This window comes from Perognathus longimembris, chromosome 10, assembly GCF_023159225.1.
Source record: "Perognathus longimembris pacificus isolate PPM17 chromosome 10, ASM2315922v1, whole genome shotgun sequence".
In the NCBI taxonomy this organism is placed as follows: domain Eukaryota; kingdom Metazoa; phylum Chordata; class Mammalia; order Rodentia; family Heteromyidae; genus Perognathus; species Perognathus longimembris.
This window is the reverse complement of record NC_063170.1, coordinates 51,315,027-51,329,683: the sequence shown is the minus strand read 5'-3', so window position 1 is coordinate 51,329,683 and position 14,657 is coordinate 51,315,027. Positions and strand designations below refer to the sequence as shown.

Below are 14,657 nucleotides of genomic sequence, written 5' to 3'. Positions count from 1 at the left end.
GCTTAGGGACAGGGCCCAGGCCCTGAGCTCAAACCTCATGAGGAGGGAGGGGAAGGGGGGAGGGAGAGAAGAAGGGAGGGAGGGGGGAGGGAGGAAATAGGAAAAGAAAAAATGTCTGCCAAACTGACCAAGATATCTAAAGAACATCTCTGCTCTCAAGTGGGTGGGGTTCACCAGAAGTCACTGATTTAAGTTGAGAAGGGACAGGCAGTCTTCTAGATCACAGTAATTTGCAATCACTGCCTGTCTTCTTTTGGGACCACTAATGTCCTGCTGCCACAAAGGCCTACGTTCCTGGAGTACAGGCATACATCACCATGCCCAGCCTGGATGTGTTTTTTTCACCCTCTCTCTGTGTTCCAATCTCCCTTGGTGTTAAGTCATTCTAATCTGCCCTTACCAGCTTCCAAATACTAGTGCATTTAATCCATCCCGAGGGAAAGAGGTTGCACACTTAGCTAAGAATGGTGCTTAGTACACAGTTTAGACTCAGCTTTCAAAATGACTCATATTTTTTCTTTAAAAAATATTATTCCTAACAATCAATCTACATTCATTCCCTGCCACAGTGAGCAGCCTGAGATGTGTTTTATTTTTCAAACACAGCTGTCCATCTGCTGTCTACATTGCTGATAAAGCGCTAAGTGAGGAAGGGGGAGAGAGAGAGAGAGAGAGAGAGAGAGAGAGAGAGAGAGAGAGAGAGAGAGAGAGAGAGAATTCATTCTCTGTGATAATACCCAGAACTGTGCGTCTTTCCAATTGCCTTCAAGGTTGAAAGGAAAGAGGTCTTCCTGAGCACCAGCTAGCTATTAATTAGATTTAGTAGCAACACAATATTACGTTTTAAGCACTTGAAACAAGTGAGAACAGCTCCTGAGCTCAGCAGAATTTTTCTTTCTGTATTTTCTTTTTTTGTTTTGTTTTTTGTTTTTTGTTTTCCTGACCCCCTGCTTTTTAATTCCTCATTAAAAATGCCCGGATCAGAAAGGAAAAGAAAAGAACAAGAGCTGATGAGTGAATGCCAGTGATTATGACTTAAAAAGAAAAGAAAAAACTCACTCATCTCTGATTTTTAAAAGCCATTTCATATTGTTTAGCTAAGAAAAGGAACTGTATACACAGCTCATTTGTAAAGAAAATGCTATAAAGTGGCAATTCCCACCCATGTAACCACAGTTATTTAGACTATGAGAAAAGTTTGTGCCTGATTGTCTTTTTTTTTCCCTTTGAAGAGGGGAGTATTGGGATTTGAATTCAGGGCTGTATCACCTGAGCCACCACTCACTTGAGCCACGACTCCAGCCCTTTTTCCTATTTTAGAGTTACATTTTCTTTTTTGCCAGTCCCAGGGCTTGAACTCAGGGCCTGAGCACTGTCCCTGGCTTCTTTTTTGCTCAAGGCTAGCACTCTACCACTTGAGCCACAGCGCCACTTCCGGCTTTTTCTACATATTTGGTACTGAGGAATCGAACCCAGGGCTTCATGTATACAAGGCAAGCACTCTACCACTAGGCCATATCCCCAGCCCCAATGTTAGCTTTTGGACAGGGTGCCCAGGCCAGCCTGAACCACAATCCTCCTGATTATTCCTCTCTCATAGCAGAGATGACAGGCTTCTGCCATCATGCCCATCTTACTGCTTGACAAGGGTCAACTCACTATGTTTTTGGAACTGTAATCCTCCTGATTGCCACCAGTACTCATTCTCCAGAGCAGCTGGGATTACCGATTACAAATTTCTGCCACATCGCTCAGATTTTCATGAGTATTTCTAACCAGGAACAAATTTCATGTGTCTTACCAAATTCAAAACCCGAGGTCTGGGTTGTGCTCACGTAGTAAGGCCTGGCACTCTGGCAAGCACAACCACTATCATCCACAGGCTTCTCCGCCATTCTTCTGCGCTCCTGCCCTCCCTTTCCGTTCCCCATGACATCCCCATCTACTTTTCTACCCCACTGACCTGGCATGGCTTCCCTAGCTAATCTGACACACCTACCCTGCCACTCCAGAACAACCAGAGGGAGGAAACCCCACTGCAGGGCCAGTGACGCAGTAGGTCACTGGATTCATGCGCACCTGACCCATAGCCCTGTGCCTGCTCAGTCTCCACCAGCAAAGGAAGAGGGGTAGGGCCATAGGAACCCAGACTACCCATCTGAATCACATCCGAGGGTATCCAGGACCAGAAGAAGGAAAACCAGACACATTCCTTTATTATTTTTCATCCCAGCAAGTCACATTCTGCACATCAACTCAGCAGGTGCCAGAGTTTCACACCTGTAATCCTAGCTACTCAAGAGACTGAGATCTAAGGATCATGGTTCAAAGCCAGCCCAGGCAGGAAAGTCCATGAGACTCTTTATCTCCAATTAACTGGCTAAAAATTGGAAGTAGAGCTGTGGCTCAAAGTAGTAGATCACTAGCCATGAGCAGAAAAGCTCAGGAACAGCACCCAGGCCTTGAATTCAAGCCCCAGGATTGACACCCCCCCACACACACACAAAAAAAAAAAAAGAAAGAAAGAAAAACCTGTTCTCTGTGAAGTGTCTTAATAGCAGGAAAGGATCTAATTACCTTTATGGCACTGATTTTCCATTGTTGTTGTCTTGTTTTACCATAACTGAGGACCAAACTCAGGGCCTTCCACTTGCCAGGCATATGATCTTCCACTGAGCTAAATCCCAGGCCCTTTCTGGATCATATTTAATAATGTAATACTATACAGAAACCAAAACAACTATAAATGTAGAAAAGATCAATAACAAAGTATCTTCTTTAAATGTCATCAAGTGAAAATAGCAATAAAATGGTACAGATTTTGTATAAATCTGTGAAACTACTAAATATAACTTTATAATGTAGAGGCAAAATGAGGGAAGCAGTCAAAGCATCTAAGAATGTGGGAATGTGGCTTAGCGGTAGAGTACTTGCCTAGCAAACACAAAGTCCTGGGTTCGATTCCTCAGGACCACATAAACAGAAAAAGCCGGAAGTAGCACTGTGGCTCAAGAGGTAGAGTGCTATCCTTGAGCAAAAAGAAGCCCGGGAAAGTGTTCAAGCCCTGAGGTCAAGCTCCAGGACTGGAAATAAAAAATGTAAGCCAGGTGCTGATGGCTCACACCTGTAATCCTAGCTACTGAGGAGGCTGAGATCTGAGGATCCAGGTTCAAAGCCAGCCCAGGCAGCAAAGTCCATGAGATTCTTATCTCTAATTAACCACCAGAAAACCAGAAGTGGCACTGTGGCTCAAGGGTAGAGCACTAGCTTTGAGCTGAGGAGCTCTGGGACAGCACCCAGGCCCAAGTCCCAGGGCCAGCTAAATAAATAAACAAATAATAATGTATTAACCCAGTGCTGGTAGCTCAGACCTTGTAATCCTACCCACTCAGGAGGCTTAGATATGAAAATCACGATTCAAAGCCAGCCAGCATACTATATGTGTGTATGTATATATGTTAACATACACATATGTGTACATACGCATATGTATATACTTTCACATATTCCTAAATGTTATCTATATTCATAAATTTTCTTCAAGGTTTTTATTTTATGTTTTTGGTTTTTATGTGCCAGCACAAGGCCTTAAACTCAAAGTCTGGATGCTGTCCATTAGCTTTTTCACTCAAGGCTAACACTCTGCCACAGCCCTATTTCCAGCCCTTTGGGAGTTAACTGGCGATCAATCACCATATCAGCCTCCTGAGTACCTAGGATCATAGCATTTGCCACCAGCGTGGGGCTTTTGCTAGTTATTCTAGAGATGGAAAAGCTGGAAAAGTTAAGGGACGGTGTCCAGGCCCTGATTTCAAGCCCCAAAAACCTACATACACACACAGAGCAAAATTCAGGTTAGAGTCCTGACTCAAATGGTAGAGTGCCAGTCAAACAAGCAAGCTAAGGGCTGGGGATATGGCCTAGTGGCAAAAGTGCCTGCCTCGGATACACGAGGCCCTGGGTTCGATTCCCCAGCACCACATATACAGAAAACGGCCAGAAGCAGCGCTGTGGCTCATGTGGCAGAGTGCTAGCCTTGAGCGGGAAGAAGCCAGGGACAGTGCTCAGGCCCTGAGTCCAAAGCCCAGGACTGGCCAAAAAAAAAAAAACAAGCAAGCTAAAATAAGCAAGCATAAGACTCCGAGTTCAAACCCCATAATTGACCACAAAAGATCAAATAGCAGGAACTGGCAATCTCTTCCTGTAAATGCTTTAATAATGCTGCACAGTCCTTTCCTGTTGTGGTACTGTTTGTAAGCAAATTTCCAATAAAACTTTATTTGTAGGCACAGAAACTTAACAACATACAGTTTTTCACATCTTGGAATACTTTAATAAATTGTTTTCAGCAATTTAAAAAATGTAAGAAAAAGAAACAACACAAGGTAAAATAATTCTTCCAGCTCAATTGGTAGACAGGAAGAACAGGAGGTCAACTCTGGCCCCAGACTCCCTTGTATTAAAGGAAGTCCAAGAAATCCCAGCCTGTCATGCTGTAGGAAACTGTCAATGCTGTTTGCTGCAGAAGTCTCTAGCACTAGGCTAATTGAAGACAACAAGGGAACAGCTACATATTCATATGCATGGATATAGAAATGAATATGCATGTGTGTATGAATATGCATATATGCATAAATAGTAACTTGTGCCTCTTGAAATTTGTATCTTTGGAATGTTTTATGTACATAATATCAGTATAATAATGCATGTGTAATTTAGAAATATATATATAGTAGGCATATACATTCAGAACTTACTCTAATAAAGAATATCAGATCAACAAGAACAAGGCAAGCCCTATTTAGCTAGCTCCCTTTCCAGAAACAGGACAGACAACTGTAATAAAGAACTAATGACAGCTTGAATCCTAAAGAAACAGTGAGGGAAACCCTACAAAAGTGTGGTTTGTGCTCTTCAAGGGCAAGGTCATGAACAATGTGAGCAGACTATGACACAAGAGTGACAGAACAACACAGTCAACCTGAGTTCATGGGTTTATAGGCTGTGGAGCTGAATTTACTGAGTAAACACAAATACAGCCTATGGTTGATTGAACAACAGGATTTCATTTCAGGGTACAGTTCCAAAAAGAAGTGAAGAGGACTAAATGAATTAACCCCAAAATGCTGAAGTATGAAGGATCATCGTATTTGCAACTTACTTTCAACCCCCACTCCTCACCCTGCCCAGGGAAAATATGTGCATGTGTGTGTGTTCGTGTGAGAAAGAAAAAAAATAACTTGTGTGCACGCATGTGTGTGTGAGAAAGTGAACCAGTGAGACTTGTGCACATGTATGTGGAAATACACAACAAATGTAATAACAGACACTTAAATCCAGAGACCCTTTCTTTGTGTGACTTTTGCAACTTCTCTGGGAAAGTAAAACTTCCAGCCTCCTGCGAAAGCCCTCTGGCAGGAGAGCATGCGAGGCTGCTTTCTACGTTCCTATGTCACAGAATCATGTAATGGGAAACATGCTATTAGTGCTAGGAAGAAGCGCACATGGATGGTGTATGATGTCACTACAAGCTCTTCCTTCATTGCTAAAAAGGACTCCAATCCCTTCTCCCAACCTTACAACAGTCACCCTTAAGTCATGCCAACAGAACCCACTCTGCATCAGCAGCCCCTGGTGAGGGACACTACCGTACAGCCATATCTGTGAGCAGAGAACCGAGCACAGAAACAAGTCGGTGATACACACCCTATAAATTATAAACAGGGAGGATTATGGCACCGCAGTGGGTCTGATGATCTCATCCAGCAGCCAAGCAGATCCTTTACAGAGAAAGGAGATTGTCACAAGAAAACAAGGACAACAAGCCAGGCACCTGTGGCTCATGCCTGTGATTCTAGATCCTCAGGAAGCTGAGATCTGAGAATAGCAGTTCAAGGCCAGCCCAGGCAGAAAAGTCTGTGAGACTCTAATTTCCAATCAGCCACCAAAAACCCAGAAGTAAAGCTCAAGTGGTAGAGTGCTAGCTAATCATGAGCAGAAAAGCTCAGGGACAGTGCCCAGACTCTGAAGTCAAGCCCAAGGACCAGCAAAAAAAAAAAAAATTTTAAGGGGGGGGCGGGGAGTGCCATTTCCATGACCTGTCACAATTCCACTGGCCTCATCATTGTGACAGATGCTTCCTGGAAGCCATCCTCTCCACAGGAGAAATGTGTGCATACTTTAGTGGGCCCTGCAGACAAGACAACTTTGAAACTGGTAGATCAAAAGAACAGAAGGAACAGCCAAGCTTTGGTCTCCAAAAGCTTTGGTGAATGGTGGCAATCTGAGGCCCCAAGATCTAAAGCTACTTCTAATTCCCCGACACTGAGAAGGCACACGCAAATTCGTTGCCATATCATCTTCATACACCAGAGACCAATCCCAAAACCCTTACATGAACATGACCCGCTAATTGGGTCCCCTGTGTCTCCATCACAAATAGATACTACAACTAGCCGTGTAATTAGCAAGCTTTAGCTGCCAAGACAACCACCGCCTTCTTTTTTTTAATTTTTTTTTAATTTCCCTGATAAAGAATTTGTCCTTCCTGACCTTAAGTTTCAAATCTTGGCTATTTGGGGATGGAAAAGGTCTACTCAATCAGAGGAATCTATCACCTAATGAAAGCAATTAAAGCAGCAATTAATTCAACATGCGTACTTGCAAAACAAGGCCAGTATTAAGCAAACAAAAAGGAGGAAAATCCTGCGAAAAGCAAATTCTATTGATGACACATTCTCAGTCTCAACTGTCCAGTGGCTTCAACAAAAATACAAATGAAGAGGCCACCTCCCAAACAGCATCTTTAATTTCATTTTCTTCTATGATCATCCATTTACTAGTTCCCTAGGCAATCAATGCTGCAAGTTTTCTCTCCACGGGGCACTGGTGTCTCACATTTATAATCCTAGCTACTCAGAAGGCGGAGATCCAGAGAAGCATGGTTTAAAGCCGGCCCAGGAAGAAAAGTACAAGAAATTCCATTTCCAAAATAACCAACAAAAAGGATAGGCCAGAGGTATGGTTCAAATAACTGCCCCCACCCCCCTCCCAAAAAAAGAGAAAAAAGTGCTTTCTAAGAATCTTCTGCTACCAACCAAAGGAGAGCTTTGCATCTTTAGCTTACATCTCCTAAGAACTAAGCTTTATGCTCAACCAAAAAATGTTTTACTATCTATAATTATGTTCCCAATACTGATTGATTGTTGTTGCTTTGTGTGTGCCAGGTACTGCAGCTTAAACTCAGGGCCTAGGCACAGTCCCTTAGCCTTTTTTGTTCAAGGCTAGCATTCTATCTCTTTAGCCACACCTCCACCTGCAGCTTCTTTGCTGGTTAATTGTAGATAAGAGTCTCCTGGATTTGTCTGCCCAAGCCATCTTTAACTGGCGATCCTCAAATCTCATCTTTCTGAATAGCTAGAATTGCAGGAATGAACCATTGGTACATGGCTTAAATTGTTTTTCAAACTTCACCAACAATCTATACAAAGGTTATAAGCAAAATGGTTAAATTATGAATTATGCCTGGGTTCTGACATTACCATTTCTATGTCCCTCTGTGTACTTTTATGAAGTCTTCTATTTTCTATAATAAATAGTTGTTACATTTCAATCACCAGTAAAAAAAAAAAAATTAGGGGGCTGGGGATATAGCCTAGCGGCAAGAGTGCCTGCCTCGGATACACGAGGCCCTAGGTTCGATTCCCCAGCACCACATATACAGAAAACGGCCAGAAGCGGCGCTGTGGCTCAAGTGGCAGAGTGCTAGCCTTGAGCGGGAAGAAGCCAGGGACAGTGCTCAGGCCCTGAGTCCAAGGCCCAGGACTGGCAAAAAAAAAAAAAAAAAAAAATTAGGAAAATAACATTTCCAGTCAAACGGAGAGCAGATTTCAAACTCCAGCATGAACAAAATTACTTGTGGTTTGTTGAAATGAACGCATGCTCTCATTCCACTAGACCAAAGCTAACTATACCTTGATAGTTAAGGCTCTATGAAATACAAAAATTCAGATGCCAACCAATTATGCCAGTCTAACAGATGTCTTAAGTCAACACAGACTTAAGACAAAGCAGAACTAGCATGTAAAAGTGAATGAATGCAAACTCAGGCACTGTTTTCTCACACCTGTAATCCTACTCAGGAGGCTAAGATCTGAGAATCACAGTTCGAAGCCAGCCTGGGCAGAAAAATCCACAAGACCCTTATCTCTAATTAATGAGCAAAAAAAGAAGCCAGAGTAGAAGTGTGGCTTAAGTTGTGGAATGCAAGCCTTGAACAAAGAAGCTAGGGGACAGGACCTGAGTTCAAGCCCCAGTACAAATTTTAAAAAGATAGATAGATAGATAGATAGATAGATAGATACCGATGTTATATATCACATATTTTATCAATATCATATATAATGGATATCATATGTGATATATATATTTCTGAAATACATTATATGTTTATATCATATGTGTGATGTTATATATCATATATAATATGTGATGTATGCATATCTCATATATCATGTGTGAGGTATATGTATGCATGTGAATATTTATGTGTGTATGTATGTATACATATATGGGGCACTAGTCAGAAAGAGCAAAAACACTTAAAACACAAACAAAACTGAACCTTACTTGAAACTACTATGCTCTGCTGGAAGCACTTGTCTTCACGGTAAAACACAAATGAAATAGCTTCTTATTGATTTTAATTTAGGTTGGAAGACCGGCTGTCCAATAATACCAGAAAAAAAGAGGTGGACAGGGACAAGATATGATAAGAAGAGAAGGGCTCTGGTGGCAACGGGCCACGGCCAGCCTCCAGTGCAGCAATGAGTCACCACAGCAAGGATTAGAGGTGACACATGGCTTTGAATTCATCTCATCCTCTGGGCCTCTTACCATTCCAGATAACTTTTTATTAGTAGTATTTTTAATTCAGGCTCTAAATGTTCAATTAAGTTTGAGTCGTTTCCATACAGATCCTTAGGACTCTAATTTACAAATAAAATCAGGAGAAGCAGTTACAGCTAAGTGTTACCAGCATGTCTCCTCAAGAGAGGCTGCTGATCTCCTAGCAGCCAAAATAAAAGTCCTTGCGTTCTTAGAGATAAAAAGCTGAAAATAGATGAACTTCTAGAAAGCAGTGTAAAGGGAAAAAAATAAAAATAAATAAAAGAAACACCCACTACAAAAGGACTCTTATTTTGTTAGGAAGAAGGTTCCTGTTTTGCTCAACACTCACTTACCTGTCCTTCTAAGTGATCCTGAGCCCTTTGCTTGAAAATGACCAAAATCAACCCTGGGTAGTCTGTCTCGAAGAATCCAATCACAGCCACAAAGTCCAGTTTCACAAAGGCAAGGATCAGAGCACCTCTAAGGATCCAGGCCTCGGGAACTAAGAGAGAAAATGTTGTCCTGTATCAAGAGGTCCAACCAATCAAATCCAGGGAGAAACAAAATGAGATGGATGAGTCTAGCCTGGGCATTGTACTTTCAATTAGGAAGAAAACAGAGCCAAAGGTGCCAGGCGTGGTTTATGTCTGTAATCCTAGCTACTCAGCAGTTCTGAAGATCAAGATTCTAAGCCAGAGGGCATGAAAAGTCCATGAGACTCTCACCTCCAAATACCACCACAAAAAGCCAGAAGTAGAGCTGTGACTCAAATGGAAGAGCACCAGCCTTGAGTGAAGAAGCCAAGCAAGAACAGAGCTCAGGGTTCTATGTTCAAGCCCCATTACCAGCATAAACATATAAATAAGCCTGCTTATTCCATGGCCAAATACCTGCACAAGCTCAGAAGAGCCTCTGGGCACTAGCTCCCTAATGCCTAGATGGTGAGAAATCATATATTCCCAACTAATCCAAACTCCAAAATGCTTCAAAAATCTGAAATACATTCAGCGTTGACAACATAAGTGGAGGATTCCACAACCGACCTCATGTGGACTCAAAAGAGAGGTGTAGTAGACATAGTGAAAAAACAATTATTTTGAGGTTTTATGTGGAAGGTGCATATGAGGTACCAATGAATTTCACATTTAGACTTGAATGGCACCATCAAGTTATCTCTTTAACATATATTCAAATATTCTAAAGCCTGAAGAAATGCAAACTCTGAAACAGTGGTGGCTTTCAAGTATTTCAGATATGTGACAGCCAACCTATATTTAAAGCATATATGAGATGGGCATTGGTGGGTCACACCTATAATCCTAACCATTCAGGAAGCTGAAAGGATCATGGTTCCATGCTGGCTAGAGCAGAAAAGTCCTTGAAACTCTTATCCCCAATTAACCAGCAAAAAGCTTGGTACCAGAAGTGGAACTGTCGCTCAAGTAGTAGAGCACAAAAACTCAGGAAGAGCGTCTAGGCCCTGAGTTCAAGCCCCAAGACCAGAGCAGGGGAAAGCCTGGTATGGTGGTGCATACCTACAATTACAGCACTTGAGGATCTGAGGCAGGAAAATTCACAAGTTCAAGACTAGCCTGTCGGGGCTGGGGATATGGCCTAGTGGCAAGAGCGCTTGCCTCGTATACTTGAAGCCCTGGGTTCGATTCCCCAGCACCACATACACAGAAAATGGCCAGAAGTGGTGCTGTGACTCAAGTGGCAGAGTGCTAGCCTTGAGCAAAAAGAAGCCAGGGACAGTGCTCAGGCCCTGAGTCCAAGGCCCAGGACTGGCAAAAAAAAAAAAAAAAAAAGACTAGCCTGTCACACAAATAGATGGACAGGTGGCTAAATGGATGGATGGATTAATTAATAATTAATTAAGGCTTTGCCAAGCTAGAGGAAGTGGAATGTACTGTAAACCTATGTGGAAATAGAGTAATGAATTTCCCCTGTACGTCTTATGTAAGCTAATTGTAAAAATATAATTTTTTTTAAAGGTTAGTCCAATGACAAGATTAAGAAACAGCTCTGGCATTCTCTCATTGACTCCTGGTCCTGCTTGGTCTCGATCCTGTCATACTCTGGGGCCTCACTCTGAAGTCCATAAACAGAAACCTGTCACAAGAGAAAATGGTTCCACAGCAATGGACATCTACATTCAGGTGAGCAGGAAGAACCAACAAAGGAAAGGCTGCCACAAAACCCTGCTACTAGAAGGAGGGATGTTCTGGCATGTACGGAAAGATTTTGACCTTCCTGCTTACCCTGGAGCTTTTTCACACTTGTAATCTGATTAGTGTCTGCAGTTAATAGGTATAGCAAGAAAGAAAAGGGAGGGAAGGAAGAAAGGAGGGAGGGAAGAAAGGAGGGAGGGAGGGAGGGATGCATAGACAGATACTGCCAACTTTCTTTCGGAATGGATGATGAGGATTTATTTACAGCAAGTCCTCAAAGGCCAGAACTAACTGCGATCTTGGAGAGAGAGGTTTCATTATCCAAACAGCGTCTACCTACTCAGCTTTCAGAAGTTGAAAATTCGCTCTGGCTATATGGTTTCTTGTCTATAGACAAGTGCCAAAAATGTAACCAGCATAAACACCTGACTGGACCAAGCCCAAATGCCTTTCCAATGCCACAGAGCCAAGAACATATGTTTTCTATATCTCCATTAAAAGACATTACTCCTCTGTTAAATATTTGGAAACATCTAAAATGTGATACAAACCTTATAGTACTTTGTTGATATGCCACCCCCTGCAGACCAAAGGTGTAATTATACCCAGTTACTCAGAAAGCATGATGATCTCCAGAAAGGTTTCTGAAGAGCCAGACTAAAGCCATTCTGAAGTCAGGCCCCACTTTACCACGCGAACCTGAGATAAGCAGGCCCTGTGAGCAAACCCAGGACAAGCTTATTAGGGCCCAGCTGGTCAAGAACTCTAACCGCCTGGGAATGCTTAACTCTAACCGCCCCCAGAATGCCTCGAGCCCTGAGCCAATCAGATTTGTACCCGTGTCCTAATCTTGCTTGCCTGAACACCTGATTGCTGTAACTTTGTTTTTTGTCTTCCTTGAACACCTGATTGCTGTAACTTTGTTTTTTGCCTTTATAAGCCCTGTGCAATCGCAGCTCGGGGCTTCCTCCTAACATTCCGCTGTGTCGGTGGGTAGGACGAGGTCCGAGTTGCAGCTCGCCTGAATAAAGCCTTGCTTTTGCATTTCGGAATGTCTGAGTCTCGGTGGCCTTCTTGGTGGTCTTCTCGCGACTTGGCATAACAGTTTCCCCAGCCAGAAGAAAATCTTTAAACCCTATTACACGCCCAGTTTTCCTCCTTCTTCTTACTTACATGCATGCTGCCTCTCCAGTTTAAAAATGAATTCCAGCATTTCACTAACCCTATACTGGAACGCAAAGACATGAACAATGCCATGGATCTTATGGTGGCCAAGTGCTTTGGAATGAAGACACCTGCTCATGTTACCCTTTGGCATCATCACCTGTCCTTTCTCCTTTACAGAACTCACTTCCTTTCTTCAAGTACTCAAATTAGTACAGTAAGTGCAGTTCTCAAGGTTATGAGTGTATAGTTCTTGCTGAATGAATGCATGTCCCATGCTGAAAGCAAATAGACAGCTATCAAGTCAGGATCTGATTCCACAAGTGGCAAAGCTATCCGACAACTGGGCATGTTTCCTAACTTAGCAAAACTCCTATTTGTACACTTGGGAAATGCAAGGATAAACTACAGAAAAGGTATACCCAATAGTAAACAAGAGGTGACCTCACTTTAGCAGCTCACACATACTAAGAGTCCATCATGGGTGCTCTCATCAGCTACGTTATTTAAAACACCTGTAGAAGAGGTAGCTGTAGGATTCCAAGACACCCTCCTTCACCCCCTAAGGCTGGCTGAGAGAAGGAGATAGTTCCTACAGCTTAGGGCTTACACGGCAGACAACTCGTGACAAGACAGGAAAAGTGAGGCAAAGACTAGGGGTGGGGTGTGGGGAGGGTCGCCAGGGCAGATGCACTCTTGAAATGCACTCCCAGGACCCTCTAAAAAAGAGGTTGAGCTGGGATGTAGCTCAGTGGCAAAGCGCTTGCCTAGCAAGTGCAACGTCCTGGGTTCGATCCAGTGCCAAAAAAGGAAAGAACAAAAAATAAAAATAAAAAATAAATACAGAGGGGATTGCTCTCGACAGGTGGGACTATCAGAGCTCAGTATGGGCGGGTACCTTTAAGAGTCACTTCAGTCTGGCCCTTGGGCAGTTTGAGGATGTCCTTGGAGAATGCCTCTTCTTTCCTGTCCCACTTGGGGGAGGCACAGGTGTTCTCAGAAGCCCTCCCCCTGGGGGTACAACCCCGTACCCCTCCCACACACTGTTAATGACTCCAGCATCCTTTATCCCACCTAAAACCACAACAATTCCAGATCCCTCCCAACTGCCAAACCCTTGGGAAAGCAGCAGTCCCAGGAGGAGCCTGAGTAACAGCGCAAGGAGATAGGGTTCCCACATCGATCCCCCTGCCGCACCCCCCAGCCTCAGGATACAGAGTGACACAGCAGGACCCAGGCTAAAATCGGGCAAATCTAGCAGAGCTTCTCGGTAAAGGGATCCTTCTGTCTGCCTCTCCTACTCTTCCCATTTTCCCTTCCAAGTTGGGTCCAGTCAGCTCTCCATACTCATGGTTTCCATATCCCCTTGCAACTATGCATCCAAAGTAGCCAAAGCATTTACATCTGTATTAAACATAAACTGGTCCCTAAGAAACATAGTATAACAACTATCTGCATTGTCTTAAGGAAGTCAAAGTACTCTAGGAGTGATTTAAAGTGCATAAGAGGATTGTGGAAGTTATCTGCAAACCCTATACTGTGTTTTTGAGGAACTTGAGCATCTGTGGGTTTTGATGTGCTTGTGGGGGTCCAGGACCCCATCCCCTCTCCTCCACCCCCAGATACCAAGGGTGAACGCTTTGAAGCAGGGTGGACAGAATATTCACCCCACTGCGCAGTCAGTCACTTTTAACACTCTATTGGAGAAAGGAAGCAAGCATTCAGAGGGGGCTTTGGAATGTAGATGCTGAGAACCACTATCAAATCCCATATACTAAATAAATCTACAGCTGCATTAAATGCCTGCATTGCTAGTAGTAACCTAGAGTGCAGAGCTTGGATCCTATTACAAGCTTGGCTGTCAGTAAAAATGGGAATTTGAGCTTCAGTAAAACAAAAATATCCACACCAAAGCCAAGTTGTAGAGTCCCAAGGCTGCATGAGGAAAACACAATAGCTTCTTCCACCCAGTTAGGAGGGAACGAGGCCCAAAATGCATTAGCACTTTTGTCAAGGATCTTTTTGCAGGCCACATGCCATCTTGAAAGATCTGCAAGGGCCTTTTCAGCAGTTCCAATCATTGAAGAGCTCACCTACGATGTTCACGGTATTCTTTGCTGCATCTTGATTTTCCTCAGCAGAAACCTGCAACCCTCTCAAGACCTATGACACATCATCAACCAAAACCAAGAGGGAGAAATCAATGTCAGGGACTTGGCTCAATCCTCACTCAGGAGCTTGAAAAATAACAATGATGGCTCTTCCTTTCAAGTGCTCACTAGATGCCAGGCCTGTGTTTCAGGCCTGAGATAGCTCACCTCGTCTATTCCTTCCTCCTAGTACCTCCTAGAGCACAATCATTACCCTTCCCAGGCAACAAACTCACAAAGCTCAACAATCCCAACCCAACCTCGTGATTTCCAGCTTCCAATG

At 43.3% G+C, this 14,657-nt stretch overlaps 1 protein-coding gene across 3 annotated transcripts in view; it reads right to left on the bottom strand.

The window, feature by feature from the left end:
* Positions 1-14,657, bottom strand: part of Ptprg (protein tyrosine phosphatase receptor type G) — a 670,876-nt gene that overhangs the window by 638,972 nt on the left and 17,247 nt on the right. The window lies entirely within an intron of this gene.